Consider the following 14,450-nt stretch of genomic DNA (forward strand, 5'->3'; position numbering starts at 1 on the left):
AAGTTTTCTCCCTCCTTACCTTGCACTTGCCAGACACCAGCTGATTCATCCACTATCTGCCTCAGGCAACCCACGCAGCCACTGATGATTGAGTTACTTAACAATTAAGCAGAGCCTTAAATCTTTGCAGCACTTAATATATATTGACTAATTAATCCAAGCACCTATCTGAGGTAGGTTAGTTCAGTCTTGCGTGTAGCTTCCAAACATGCCCATGGCTGCCTTGTGGGTCAAAGGCAGAGGCAGTTCCGCAGAGGTGATTGATAGGAGGTCCACCATTCCGATTGCCCACACCTCCAAGGGACCCATGCAGCACTGCCCCTCTGCGTCGTAGGACCCACTGCGACTTCAGTGATCACTGGGCCCAGGGGACCACGTCCCCAGCCCAGGACTCTTGCAAAGCTTGCCCTTGAATGGGCTTTTCTTCTGCATCTTCTCTGGCCCTGCATGGTTGCTTCGTCCCCCAGCTCTCCCCATCTCCCACCACCAGCGGGGCACCCTGCACATCCAACAGCTGAAGCCAACTTGCTCGGACAAGCAACGAGCTGCCTGAGGCTCTGCCAGACCTCGAGCGCAGGTGGAGAAAACCTTTCCCTGGGGTCCCGCTGGCAGCCAGCCACGAGCCCTGCCAATGCAGGAGAACAAACCTGGCCTTCAGGACGGTGACAGGAGAGCACAGCATGCTGCCCTGCTGCATCCTGCTGCAAGTGCCATCCAGAGGGAGCCAGGCTTTCCCCGCAGCCCACCGTATTGAGCCTATTCACACGGGCTGTCTCAGCCACATCAAAACCCACGTCCCAGTCTCGGCTGTCAGCGGGGAACGAGGCCAGGCGTGGGAAGCAGGGAACCCGCTCCCCGTGTGGGTGAGCTGCAAAGCAGCTTTGTGCAGATGCACAGGCTGGGGAGATGCAGGGACGCACCCAAGGTTACGCAGAGAGTCCATGGCAGAAGTCAGTACCTAGGTGACTCCCAGCCCTGGGATTCAGGAGAGGGAAAGGTTTGCCATAGCTAAAGCTATGGGTAGAGACTCGGAGAGCTGAGCTGGGTTCCCAGCCACACAAGCCTTCGAGCCTGATGCTGTGCAAATTATCTAACTTTTTCCTTTTTCCTCCAATGCAATCACTTTTCACCTAACCAAGGGTAAAAGAAAATGCCACATCCTTGTGCCATGCAGGTTCCCAACTGTTAGCTAAGGCCAAGGCAGACATTAAAACTCCTGGCTATGCCATGGTCCTCTTGCACTAAAGAGTACAGGATCTCCCCAGCACAAGGACAGAGACCCCAGAGGTACATGACACTGTTTGACTCGCTGCCACCAGAAGGTTTCAGCCCATCTGAGTCCTCCGAGCAGCTCACGCCCTTTCCCTGCCTCCCTGTCACCCTGGGGCTTCAGCAGAGTGACAACCCCTCTCCCCAACAGGCAGGTGATGAGGCTTGAGGAATGCTTGATGCAAAGGACCTGGCAGCAGAAAGGCACTCTGCTGACCTGCGGAGTTGCGAAGCACCCAGCCGGAAGAGAGCTTAATCTGAACAACCTTGCTCAGAAAAGCCAGGACCAGCAGAGTCAGGATCTGCTCAAGCCATGTGGTGTCTGTAACAGCAAGGTACTGGCTTGAGTCAAAAAGCATCAGCGTGCACATTATAAAGGCATCTCTGCTGCTCGTAACAGTACCCTTCATGTGCCCTCCATCTCATGCTGCTGAGGACGGGGTTCCTGCCTACCCTGTGGATATACCATTTGCTTGCTTTTTAACATGCGTCTAACAACACCAAAGGGAGAAGAGAAACTTCCTCTCCCTGTGGAATTCACCCCAGAAAATCCTGAGGTGTAAAGCAGAGGAACTTGTAGACCAACACTTCACCTCTGGGTCATAAACCATCACATATATTAGGAGTGATTTTTTATTTTTTTTTCCTTGCCTGAATATGTGCTGATCTCATTCATCTTGGGAAAAGCACGGGGTGTTCTCATCCAGGCTATACCTGGCAAGCTGCATACACTGTGACAGAGGGAGCGAACTTCTGAGCAAGCTCTGCAGTGGCTGCTGCCGGGCTTCTTGTGGTTTATTTCTTAAGCGAGAGGCCGGCTTCTTCACCTGGCATTCTTGGGAGAGATGAAGGGTAAGTCAGCAAATCAGCTTCATGCACTGCAAACATCCTCTGCTTTCAGCCATGGCAGAATTAGCTCAGGTCAGGATTTGCTGGTAGCTAGGCGAGAAACGTCTGCAGGTCTTTCTCCCCGCCACCTCCCCTGGAGGGAGAAAGCAAGCAAATGTTTTTAACGTGCTGCATGGAGGCAGGTTGCAGGAGCTGCGGTACCCAGCATGGCTCAGCAAGCACTGCCGGGGAAATCAACAGGGAACGTTCCTGATGCTATTTTAAACATCGGCAGAAAACGCTAGCTAGCAACACTGAATTTGACGGGGTTGCATAAAGCCAAGAGCAGCAACAGAGGCATGAGCTGCCTGCCCGTGTAGCAGGGATCCCACACACCGCAGAGTGAGCTGTTCACACCAATGTGTGGGCTGCTTGGTCAGTCGGTCAGTTTGTTGATGTATTTGCTAACTACGACATTGCTTTGACATGTCAACTGGCAAGCCGGCGTCTGGATGCCTCAGTGTCACGCAGGCACCTCCGTTTCATCCCTGGGGAGAGCAGCTTAGATCCGCTGGCTGGGGTTAAAAATGAATCGCAGCTAAGCTGTTCAAAGGGATCCGCGCTGCCACCAACGTGAGTGCTCCGCGCCCGCCAGTGCAGGTGAAAGTTGCATGCCTGTCTCCAAGGGGGGATGCAGCTCTTGCCGGGTGACTGCCAAAAAACACCCCTGCTCTGCCGGCTCTCTCTGGAGCCTCTTGCCTTGCTTGCCTGGGAGAGGATGGAAAGAGGGCATGTTGCGGGATTGCTGCAGCCTGTGGGTGCTGCTAAAGGCAGTATGTGAGATTAAAGGTGGTATCTGAGAATAAAGATACCACAGCAACCCCTAGCTTAAGAATAATGAATATTGCAGGTCTGGCTACTGCAGGAAAAGTCCCCTTTGTAAATCGTGCTGTTTGGAGCAAGAAGCGCAATTATGTGGATTCTGCTGCAGCTCATTTTGGTCGGGTTAATTTGGGAAGAGCATGTTTGCTGGCAGCTAAAGGAGGCAGCCTGGGAGACTGGTTAAGAAGCAGAATTACCAGATCAGGCTCGTGTTTCAAAATGGTATAATAATCTCAAGGCAGGGGAACATGGTTCGGTATGATTTACCTTCTGAGACAGTCAGGAGGGGAGAGACCTTAGCTTAGAGGGCTCCTCTTGTCTTAATAAAAAAAAAAAAAAAAAGATTTTCAAAGACAGAGCCTGTTTTGCAAAGCCCAGACACCACGATGATGGGCATTGCTGAAACCAGCTGTCTTGCCTGCCATCTGAATGCCAGGCCTTTCCAGAAACCCTGTTTGTGCAAGCAGAACGGCTCTCAGAGAAAACACTCAGTCGCAGGGGAGTTTTTTCACGCCCTGGTTTTGTGCGTGGGTACATGTGTGTGTGTGTGTGTTTGGGGGGAGGAGGCGTGAACTGCTTGTTGTACCCCGAGTATGACTTTGCAGCCATGGTATTACCGTAGCTGTGACAACGGGCATTACACAGGGCTGTGCTTTTAACAGGAAAGCCCCGACTGGATTTAACATGACGATCGTTCGTGGTGCTTTCAGTGCTCCCAGTCTTGGGCATCTCATAGCTAAAACTGGTGCCTGTTTCTCAATAGCTGGTGTCAAATGCCCAGTGCTACCAGGGGACCTCCTGCGTGGATGCAGCAACGACGCGAGGTCTGAGCTGATAGGCAGCTCCAGCTGGGGTGACGTAGCGAAAATTCCGAGGAGGGCGAGTTGGCAGTGTTGATCTGGACAGACTGGAGATCGGAAAGGAGGGCAAATAGCAGCAAATCTTCCCGGAGAGGAGGCGACCGGGGATCAAAAGGGAGAGATGGCGTTTGTGTGTGCTGGGACGGTTCCTGGGGTGTGGAAGGGGCAAGGAGTATGTAAGTACACACACACAGACATGGGCATGTGACAGCAGGGACCGCTCCCCACGCTTACTCATCAGTGTCTGTGCTCGCCAGCGAGCGCACAAAGCCACAAATGAGAGATTTTGTGCCCTTGCAAGGAAAGGGACCTTTGCTCCTTCCCCACTTCTCTATTAAAGTTCGTATTGCAAACTCTGCTTTAGCTCTTCTTCCAGAGGGAAAAGAACAGTCGCTGTGAAGGCTGATTTTTTAAAAGCAGTAGCACAAGGAACCTAAAGCACAACCTTCCTCCTACATAACTTAACTTTGTTCTAAATTCCCAGTGGCTGCTTCAGGACTGATCATAACCGATCTATTCGGCAGCATAAGGGCACTTCCTCCGCAGAAGTAGCAGTCTGCCATGGATTGCTACTTCATTTTCTTTCACTACAGTTTTTGCACTAAATTTATGGTCTGTATTATTTTGTTTAATGCTGTTGAGGACAAAGGGCCCTCTGTACTGAGCAACCATATTAAAACATGCCTATTAAACCTCACCCTGTGAAACCACAGGGGCTGACTGCTGCAGGCTTTGGTGGCAGTCGGGCTGATGTTTCTGGTCTTGAAGATTACAGGAGCCGAGTGTAGAACAACGTCGCTATTGTCAGAAAGGCGGGAGGTTTGGTGGTAGGAGAACAAGAACAGTGCGTGAGAAAAGGCTTGCAGATCTCTGGCTTGCAGGAGACCATCCAGTTGCCTTCACCTAAGGTGGAAAAGGAGACAGAGTGAGGGCTGTCCTTCCATGACTGGTTGATAGTTTGTCAAGCAGGGGTTGGAAGGAGGCTCCAGTGAAGAACTGGGCATTCCTGTCATTTCTTTCCTCCAGCACCTAACGCTGATTCATAATCTGGATCTCCAGGAATCCCTTCATCCATCTATGAAGCATGGTCACTGCTTTGCCTTGCAGGGATCGGAAACCTAGTTACAATCTGCTATAGAAGTGGGTGTAGCATTTTAGCCCTCCCACCTTCCCACCATGGAGGGACTAAGCACCACTAGCAAACTGATCTTGGCTGAGCTTCTCTCCTAGACTGACATCCACAGTGTGCCTCTCTCTGCCATGAAGTCGTGTGTCAGTGCCAGCTGCTCTGAGAAGATAGATCCAGACCCCAAACTAGATGAGGGCAAAGATCTCCAACAACCCAGAGCAAGAGGGATTAGATCACATGCAAAGCAAACACCTTGCCAGCGGCTGCACGCATACGCTGAAGCAACCACATAGCCCACAGCTCCAATACAAAAACACTGAGCTGAACGGCAGCCAGATCGTTTTTTATGAGAATGCACCATTCTTGAGCAATTTTTCCAGCACATCCACGCAAACAGCTTTTCCTTGAACACCGCACGGCAGCATTTACCATCTCATGCCAGCTTTTTTTTTCCAGTTGTAAGGGGTGGGAGGGCTCTCACGTATCACTTAGTGTCTCTGTACTGGTGAGCACAGTGTGAGCGGTGTATCCTCACGGACACAAAATCCAGCGCTAAACCGTTTCATGAGACCAGTTCTGCCGAAGTCAGAAAAGATCCCACTTTTTCGCAGAAGTCTGAGGCCTTCGACTTGGCACATATATACCGGTCTAATAACATGTCCTTCCTCTTCTCATCACCACAACAGCCTTCCCAGGAAGGGCACATTGACTCTTCCCAGTTTGCATGCAGTGGGTTGCACTGCAGAAGCAGCATTGATCCTTCAACACTGGCACTAGCTATTGGTGTCCGTGATACTTTGCTAAATTAGCTAAATTCTTGGTGGAAAAAAAGGGACGTGAGAGAAAATGGATAGTGTCTGCAAAGTCATGGGCATAGCTAACATCCCACACATTTCTGGCCCAACATAGCCTGTGCCCACTCTGACCTGGAGTTTGAGCTACTGTGAGAACAGGGAGGTTTTAAGGCCTTATTTGGCCCAATTCATCAACTTCCACCACACAACAGTACCTCGGGGCTGTATCACCAGATACATTAATTGTACTTCTTGGTTAGTGGTAAGTGATGGACACATGCTATTTGTTCCTAATTAAAAGAAGGAAATGGCTGGAGTCTCTCCGTTCCCACATGGGAGAGCTGGAGGGATGTTTCTAGGGGAGCAGCTCTGCTTCCCGGCAGACAACCCTCTTTGATCCAAGCTTGCAATCTCATCAGGTCCCTCATTTCTGCATGCAGGAGGGACGGGGAAGCGAAAGCAGCGCTGCCTCTCCTGCTAGTCTGCCCCTTCAAACCCTGTACATTGGCCTGATTTGAAGAGCAGCAGAAAAATTGTATTTATCCCAGACAATCTAACAAAAATTTCCCATGCTGCCTCATTCAGTAGAGAACTGATATTCTAGTTCTTCCTTGATCAAATCTGATCACCCTGAAAAGTCCATTAATTTTAACCAGCCAAAAAAGGACTGGAGGATATTAAAATACAGCCCCAAACAAACAAACAAAAATTCAGTAGAAATTGAGTATTTTCCTTTATTTGCAATGCGACACACTAAGTAATACTCGGAAGTGGCAAATGCCTAGGGAAAACTGTTTCATCACACAGTTTTACAATGGAGAGAAGCAGCAAATCCTATAGTCATGCAAAGGTGGACTGAGCCCTGTCCCTGTGCCTCAGTCTGGAGGCAGATTGAGTAACCTGCTGGGTGTCCTGTACTTGTCCCATCAGACCTATTTCAGGGTATTTGACATAATTCTTAGCTAACTGTCAGGCACAGGAGCAGCTTCTGGCTGGGATCACGACTGTGTCATTAGCTGGGACTCCTGTGTTCGACTGCTGTATTCATGAACATCGAGCAAATACCTGTTAGGAGAGAGAGAGGATGAGCCAGGTTCTTCTCAGTTTGTAGTCCACGGGCAACTCATCACTGCCAGAGGATTCACTGTGCTTTGGCAGGGAGAAGAGGGAGTTTCAGATAACAATTCTCACACACACAAGCCAACAGAGAAAACAATGATAAACACACAATGAAAAACACAGCTTAACTTTGCTTTAGCAACCTATGAAAGCCACAGCAGCGGTGCTGCACAAGGGGGGATTTGCACACTTAAGTCCAAAGATTAAGTGGCTACAGGAGTGAAAAAACATTGACAACTGCTAATATATTATGCAGTTCTTGTCTGAACATCCTGAGCATCTGAATTTCCCCCTTAGTGAGATGCATTAGGCTGCAGAGCAGCCTGCTATCAGGAAGCTTTGGCAGTAACGGCGGAGAGGCTGGATGCTCTTGGCATCCATTTTGACAAGTCTATTGTGCAGATGGGTTCGCAGAGCCGCCGCGCTGGGTACCAAGGAGAACAGTGGCCTCTTCTGCGACCGGGCAAGAGCTGTGGCTCTCCACACGTTGTGCAGTATCCGCTTCGGCCTGCAGCACAAAGCCCTGTGAGCAACGGAGCCGGGACCACGTTGCCTCTTTGTATGAAGTCTGGGCAGACACATCCAGGTCACTCGCTCCAGACAGCATTCACGACCTGCGTTTTTGCCATCTTCCAGTTGCCCGGAGGGGAGCTCGGTGACTTGGCAGCAGCCCTGCCTCTGTCCCCAGGGTCCCTGGGCTGCGCTGCCTGCTGGAGCACGGCCGGAGCGTGTGGCAGCTCAGGCACTTGGGAAGAGGCCACCACGTCCTGCTTGGATGTGATGTGCCTCACGCCACGGTGCCTTTTGGGTTCATTTAGGCACACAGCTCATTTTTCACTGCCTGAAAGGAGATCCAAGAACAGGATTTTGCTGTAGCTCACCCTCCCCTTCTTCTCCTCCTTGATCATCTAGGAGGAATAAATGCAAAAGAGAATGACGGTCATCCATGGCCAAGGCAAGTCCATGCTAATCTCTCTCTGGAGTCTTGGTGGAGTCCAGCATTCAAGCTCTGGAAAATATTGGGAAATGGATAATTGAGCAGGAAAGGCCAGATTTTGGTAGCTGTGAAAAGGAGAGGCACACTTTACCCATGCCATAGAGAAAAAGGTGAGGATTTCCCTCTGCTCCCAGGCTTTGGACACTAAGGTACATGGGTTGGCAGACTGGAAGACAAAAGACTGTGCCACACTTCTTGTCAGGCTAACCGGGAGGGACCGCACTGGAGAAAACACAATGGCTCGAGGATGACTTTCACACTCACGGGGCAGCTCACTTCTGTGCTTGCTCCTGCGGCATTTTTAGTAGATGCCCTTGTATACATTTGAGAGGGAAAGAAAATCTGCCTGCTAGCCCATTCTTCTAGCAGATCTTCCCTTTTGTTTCTGAGGCCAGCTGTCCATCTCAAAAAAGACTTTTCTCTGCCATCCCGGAGAGAGAACTGAAAGTGCAGGATCAGCTGAAAAAGATGAACTTGCTGCAAGCAAACCCGACACCCTCTGCAACCTCCAAGAGACTGGAAACTTTGTTTGCTTTGTTTCTACACAACTGATCAATTGAAACCAATCAATGAAACACTGTGGGTTAGCATGGTCCTGCCTCCACCCCGCAGGCTTCTGGTGCTGCCTGATCTGAACAGCAAATCGGAGTTAGCACACATGCTAACACTCACACAAGCACGCTCTCCTCCAGTGAGATCCCAAGTCCTCCTGCAGGCTTGTTTTGGTTCTCAGCGAGGAAAGGCCAGTTCAAAGCACTCATCCCAGGTGACGGGACGTCTCATGGATGTCTAATTATTATCTAAAGCTCAGCCTGACAAAACAGAGTTTTTGACATCCCTTTCCTCCCAAGCCTTCTCCCTAAAATTTCTAAAAATTCAGTGGGCAACACGATGTGTTATCTGCCATGCAGACACGGCTCCTGAATGCCGCCTCACACCTCTCTTTCAAGGTCCATGAATTTAGGCTACAGTTAAACGGCGTGGATTTTTTCAAGCCCAGCTTCTCCAGCCCTGCAGGTAAATCTCTTGCATACCTCCTCCTTCCTCTGTTACTAAAGTACCTTCCATGGGCCCTGTTCATGCTTCACTCTTACCCGTTCAGGATACTACCATGGAGATTTTTCTCCTAACCTCTCCCTTTTGTCTTGCTTCCCAGTCTGTATCCCTCCGCTGGCTCCTCCTTTCCTGTAACATCAAACTCGGGTCTTCACTCTCAAAGCCCTGTGACTCCTCCTGACCATGGTGACTCCAACAACGAGCCCACGATGGCAACCTCTGTGGCCAACCTCCTCGTGCCTTCTACCATGTGTCTTCGGAAGGGCTCCTCAGAAACATCCACAAATCAACCCCATGACGGGCCCCCCAGTCCTTGATAGAAACCCACCTTGGCCCCTAGTACAATGCTCAGGTTGCCACACAACATACTGACAAATATTGCCTTCCTTCCCCTTGTTCCCCTGTTTGGCTGAGCCCACCCATTTTCCTATGTCTCAATCTTGGAATAGCAAACGTAAGGGTTTGTTGCGTAGCACAGCTTAGACCAGCTGCAGCTTCTCGTCCTATGGCAACAGAAACCGGGAATAATAATAGCAAGGTGGTGACTCATTAAAACCAATAACCTCAATAATTAGGCTTACTTAAGATTTTCCAATTGTATAAACAACTGAAAAAAAAAAAGACCGTAAGCTTTTCCAATATTTTTTACTTTTCCAGTTTCTCACACAGAAATTGTTGGTATTGGGCACTTGTCTCAGTCAAATTTCCTCTCTACATAACAGTAAATTCACAGAGTGAGGTGAAATGTTTGCTTTGCCCATATCCTGTTAGTGCTAAAGACTCTCCAGCACCTCTTTGCTTCTGAGCAAGGAGGAGCCCAGCTGCAGCCCTGCGTTGGTGCTGACACTGTTCCAGCTGCCGTTGCTATAGGAAAAAAAGACCAAAGGCAGAACTGTCCAAGTTTTGAGTTCCTGAAAAATCTGTTTAAACCAGCAGGGATAGAGTCTGGATGCAAATTTCTCTCCAGATCTGATGCTCGGTGGGGTCATCTCTGCCATCCACCGCTGCATTCAGCTGCTGCTGGTTGAAGTTGTACCCTGGGTACAGCCTCTTCTCTGCTACCCCTGCTACCTGCCCCTCTCTAAATAACCCTTACCTGCCCATTGCCTCTTGCCAGAGGCAGAGAAGGAGGCATGGACCAAGACAAGAGCTGCCTGTGGGATTAGGAGAGGGTGTTTGTGGGACAAGGAGCCATCAGAAGGAGGAGAGCACTTGGGAGAAGGCACCTGAGGGACAGATGGGCAGGCAGCCTGGGGGCAAGTGGGTCAAAGAGACTGGGACAAGGTGGCTGGTGAGATAAGGAGCAGTCCTGATGGAAGAGGGTGGAACAAAGGAGACAAGGAGCCAGGGAAGAGGATATGAGAGAACTGGGCTGAAAAGGGGACAAAAGGACCAGACTGGGAAGAGAGGTGGGCATCAGATCCCTCAGCAGAGCCTCACGTTCCACTCTCCTTCTCTGTCCTTCCCCCTGCATTTTGGGCACACCAGGACCTTGTGTTCAACTTTGTCTTTTTTTTAATTGCAAAAGATCTCAGTACCCTGCAGCTCCCAGGCAGACTGGCAGCAGGAGTGGCTACTGAACCAGCGCTGCCCTGGAAATGGCTGCTTAGACGCCAGCAGGGCATCTGCCCTGATGCAGCATTGAGGAAGCCTTAGTGTAGACAAGACCTCAAGAACTTGACCTCCAGGCTGTCAAACCTGCCCCATAGCCCTCACCCCCCAAAAAAAACCCCAATGAGTACAATAACATGGTGTTAAAAATGGAAAGTGCTTATGGAGAGAGATCAGCTTGCTTTGTTATGCAGTTTTATGTCCTGGAGTTCCTTTTGATGTAAATGTATGAAATTACACATTTTTTGCAAGATTCAAATGTAGCCATGGCAACATCATTATCAAACAGTTGCATATGGAAGTGTAAATCCATACAGGTTTCTGGCTGGCGAGATTAAACTGCCCAGGGACAGGACTCAATGTATGTCAAGCCCAGGCCCTCCATGTCCAAAAGGAATCAGCTCTGGCTTCTGTGCCAGAGAAAATTCCATTTCTTTGCATCCAAATTGTCTCCATTCAGCTGGGCTCACCACCAAGCAGATGCAGAAGGGCAGCTAAAGAAGCCGGTACCCCCAGCAGAGACGCAGCATCGTGCACCTCCCTGCACACCACTATACGGGGCAACGCTGCCTTCAAGGCTGGTTTAAACAAACTCCTTTGCTCAGCCTTGCAAGGGACAAGGAGAGTTCAGCCAGGAGCTGTGTCTCCGAAGAGCAGGTTTAAGTTACACCTCAAGCAACCGTCAGGCTGTATTCATAGATTTACCATGCAAGAAAACAGGCTGGGCAGCCAATGGCACTGTGCTCAGAGCAGCCAGGGCATTCCCCCACCCACGGTTCTCTCATGTGACAGCGATCTGATGACATCTGAAGAGGGGATGAGCAAAGCTGGCACGCGTACTGGCTGCAAGTAGGAAAAGGCTGTGCCCTTACAGCCTCAAAATCGTGACCTTGCCAGCCATTCCTCGGAAACAGAGCCCATCAATTAATTTTCCACAGCCACCAGTTACAGGCTAAGCCACAGTATCGCAGCCAGGGAAAGTCTGTCACAGCCTTCTGCCGTCTCCCCTGGACATGAGGCAGGCTCCAAAACCTCATGTAGTGGTGTTTGCACGTGGACTGTGCTCAGCTTAGAGTCCTGTTGTCTCCAGACAGGTGGACTGTGAAACAATCGCAAAACTGTTATTAAAAGAAAAAAAAAAAGAGGAACATGCACCCCAGCACGGAAACAGGCCAGTGGGGAGGAAATAAAAGTTTTCAAGAGACATGCAAAGTTTGGCTGAACTTGGCTGTAAATGAAAACAGAGTAGTGGAAGTGCACAAATTCGTCCTTGTTTTGCTTTTTTCCAGAGACTTGAGGTGGCTTTTTCACTGAGAAACACAAAAGTAGGGCACAGTCCTCCAGCAGGCACCCGGGAGGTATTCACAGCCCTGAGGTTTGGGTACCTAAGGCAGGAGCCCTGGCATCCTTCTGTAATCAGCAGAAAAGCAGGTTATCTCCACGACAACGTGGTGAGCAGCTTAGTCGGACACCTAAAACATCTGATGGCAATGCCCCTGAGCTGTCATACAGGGATGGCTTCCTCAGTAGGATGTTACTATAGTTAATTAACCTCTGATCCTTATTTCCAGCAGGAACATCTCTTGTTTCTGTCTCCCGCAAATGGCTCTTGCAGGGCTTTGCCTAATAGATTAGACAGCCTGCTCAAACCTGGCACCTTCTTCTGCCACAGGTATTTCTGGGGACTGATCAAATCCCTTTTAACCTTCCCTCCTGCAAGGCAAACATACCGGAGCTCCACCACGCTCTTGTTTCCAAACCTTCCCAGTATATGAAGTCCCAGACCAACTGTCCTCCTCAGTTTCTCTGCATCATGAGGTTTTATAACAGAACCTCTTTACTTTTTCTTAGAGAGTACTTTAAATAGTACTGTTTTACAGGAAATTTTTGGCTTGAATAAAATATAGGCTCTCATCACTAAAGACAGCCCTTTCTCAGTAAACACGAGGCTTTTGATTTTAAAAGTGGTGAACATTAAGTATTGTTTCCTAATTTAAAAAAAGATTAATTTCCCCAAGCCATTTTAGAAAATTAATAAAAACTATTGCTGTGCTAATTGCTATTACCCAAACAATTTTCACATCAGCTCCTGCCTGTGGCCATGCAGATATGGGTCATTCTGCATACGGACCTGCCATTCCAGGCTGCAGCAGATTAAGTATCTGATTTTTGGTTAACCATGAATTATCTCTAAAATAAAGGCACTACAGCCCTGCCTTTAACACTGCCTGATGCAATGCCCAGACTCCCGCAACGTGGGAGTGCCGGTGTGCTGCCGAACCGTCCAAGCCATGCTGCCACGACATCTGCTCCCCAAACTTGGTCTCTGCTGCTTGACAAAATGGACCAAACCCCTCCAAGAGGGGAGGCGAAGCTGCTCCCTGCATCTCCTCATTCCCCTCGCTGCACTGCCCTTTGTAGTCCTTTGATCTCCATAACTGGAGAATACTAATGGGAGTGCTAGAGTCTGAAGTGGCTTAAAGCCATTTTTGTTATTGCTGGATTAGTGCTGGGAGGATATGAAATCTGCCGGCACTCGGCTCAGATCAAGTCAAGAGCTTTCTGCTGCTCGCAGACATGAGTATGCTAAGCGTACCGGCCTGCCTCGCTACAGCACGGCTAACTGCTTTTATGAATGGAGTTAAAAACAACAGATGCTGTGAAGCTGTTGCTAAGAAGCTTTTTTTTTTCCTGGTGTCCTGACTGCTCCGGCCAACGTAAGCCACAGCGGTCCCGAGCACTGCACAGTCCTGAAATCAAGGAAGTGGGCAGGAAAAGAAAGGCACAGGTTCCCTATCTGTTCTCAGCCTGCGTTTAGTTGAGCAATTATACAATTCCTGATCTGCGATTATTCCTGGCAAGGTTTATTCATCTCATGGGAGACTTCTGGAATAACATGGTGCTTTTGTAGGGAGTGTCAACCACCAGGCGAACGTGCCTTCCAGATCTGATTTTCTTTTTTTTGAAATATGTAAGTAATTGTTTCTTTACAGTTTGGTCTTTGCCTTTTAATGACTCACATTTCTACCTTGTCAGCTTTCAACACAGGCCCTGCCCTCCCTCCCAGTACTACAATCCTCCCAGATCTCACCCACTGTGCCAGGTCACCCAGGGTGAAATCGTGAAAGACGAGAATCCATTTTGTCGGCACCCTGTCCAGATGTTCTGCTTACGGGGGCTGCTTTTAGGGGGCTGCAGAGACTACGGGCATGGCAGTCAGAAGGCATAAAAAACGAGGTGCAAGCCTGCCTCTAATACATTCAAGTAGAAATTTGTCTGTAGTTTATTATTTGGACAAATCCAGATGCATTTTCACGGAGACAGTGACAGACTCTGATCCCCAGCACTGCTTCTGTGCCAAGTGTCTCATTCCTGTTCCAGCCTCCTGCAGTGCAAAAGTCCTCTTCAAAATAAAGAGGGAGAAAGCTTAAACAGTCATAAAACTAATTCTTTAGCCTCAATCTCAGTGAAATATGACTGCACCTTTTTAAGAGGGTTTTTTTTGCGTAACTTTTCCCCTTTCACTCCTCTCCGAAAAATGTATTCAACTTGAGGCAGGGAACAATTATGGAAAATTTCAGGCTGAATGGTTAAAGCATGGCCAACTCGTAAAGTAATTGGAAACAGAAAGGAAAGTGTTTGGCAACATGGGATAAAAGGTGCTATGTAAGTGGAGGATTCTTTTTTATTGCAAGCTCTCCTCTCTCTGATATGTTAATTGTGTTTTGCCTGATCCCTTGACAGTTCATTAATTTTTTGTGCAATTGCAGGCTGTTGAGTGCAGATAAATTTCAGGCTATTATGGGAACACCCTAGAAGTTCGTATAGAAAGGAAACTCTCTGTTTCCTGTATCATCCTTCTGGGGATCTTAAAAGAGTTCACAAAAGCCACTTAAGCAAACTTT

At 49.1% G+C, this 14,450-nt stretch overlaps 1 protein-coding gene across 2 annotated transcripts in view; it reads left to right on the forward strand.

Moving 5' to 3' along the window:
- Window positions 1-2,497: 2,497 nt before the first annotated feature.
- Window positions 2,498-14,450, forward strand: part of SLC45A4 (solute carrier family 45 member 4) — an 86,890-nt gene continuing 74,937 nt past the window's right edge. Inside the window, exon 1 of one of the 2 annotated variants that reach the window (XM_076329023.1) lies at window positions 2,498-2,757. The gene's annotated coding sequence lies outside the window, so the exon portion shown is untranslated. The remainder of the gene's footprint in view (window positions 2,758-14,450) is intronic. The other variant, XM_076329024.1, reaches the window with a different exon arrangement.

This window comes from Aptenodytes patagonicus, chromosome 2 (assembly GCF_965638725.1).
Source record: "Aptenodytes patagonicus chromosome 2, bAptPat1.pri.cur, whole genome shotgun sequence".
Taxonomy (NCBI): Eukaryota; Metazoa; Chordata; class Aves; order Sphenisciformes; family Spheniscidae; genus Aptenodytes; species Aptenodytes patagonicus.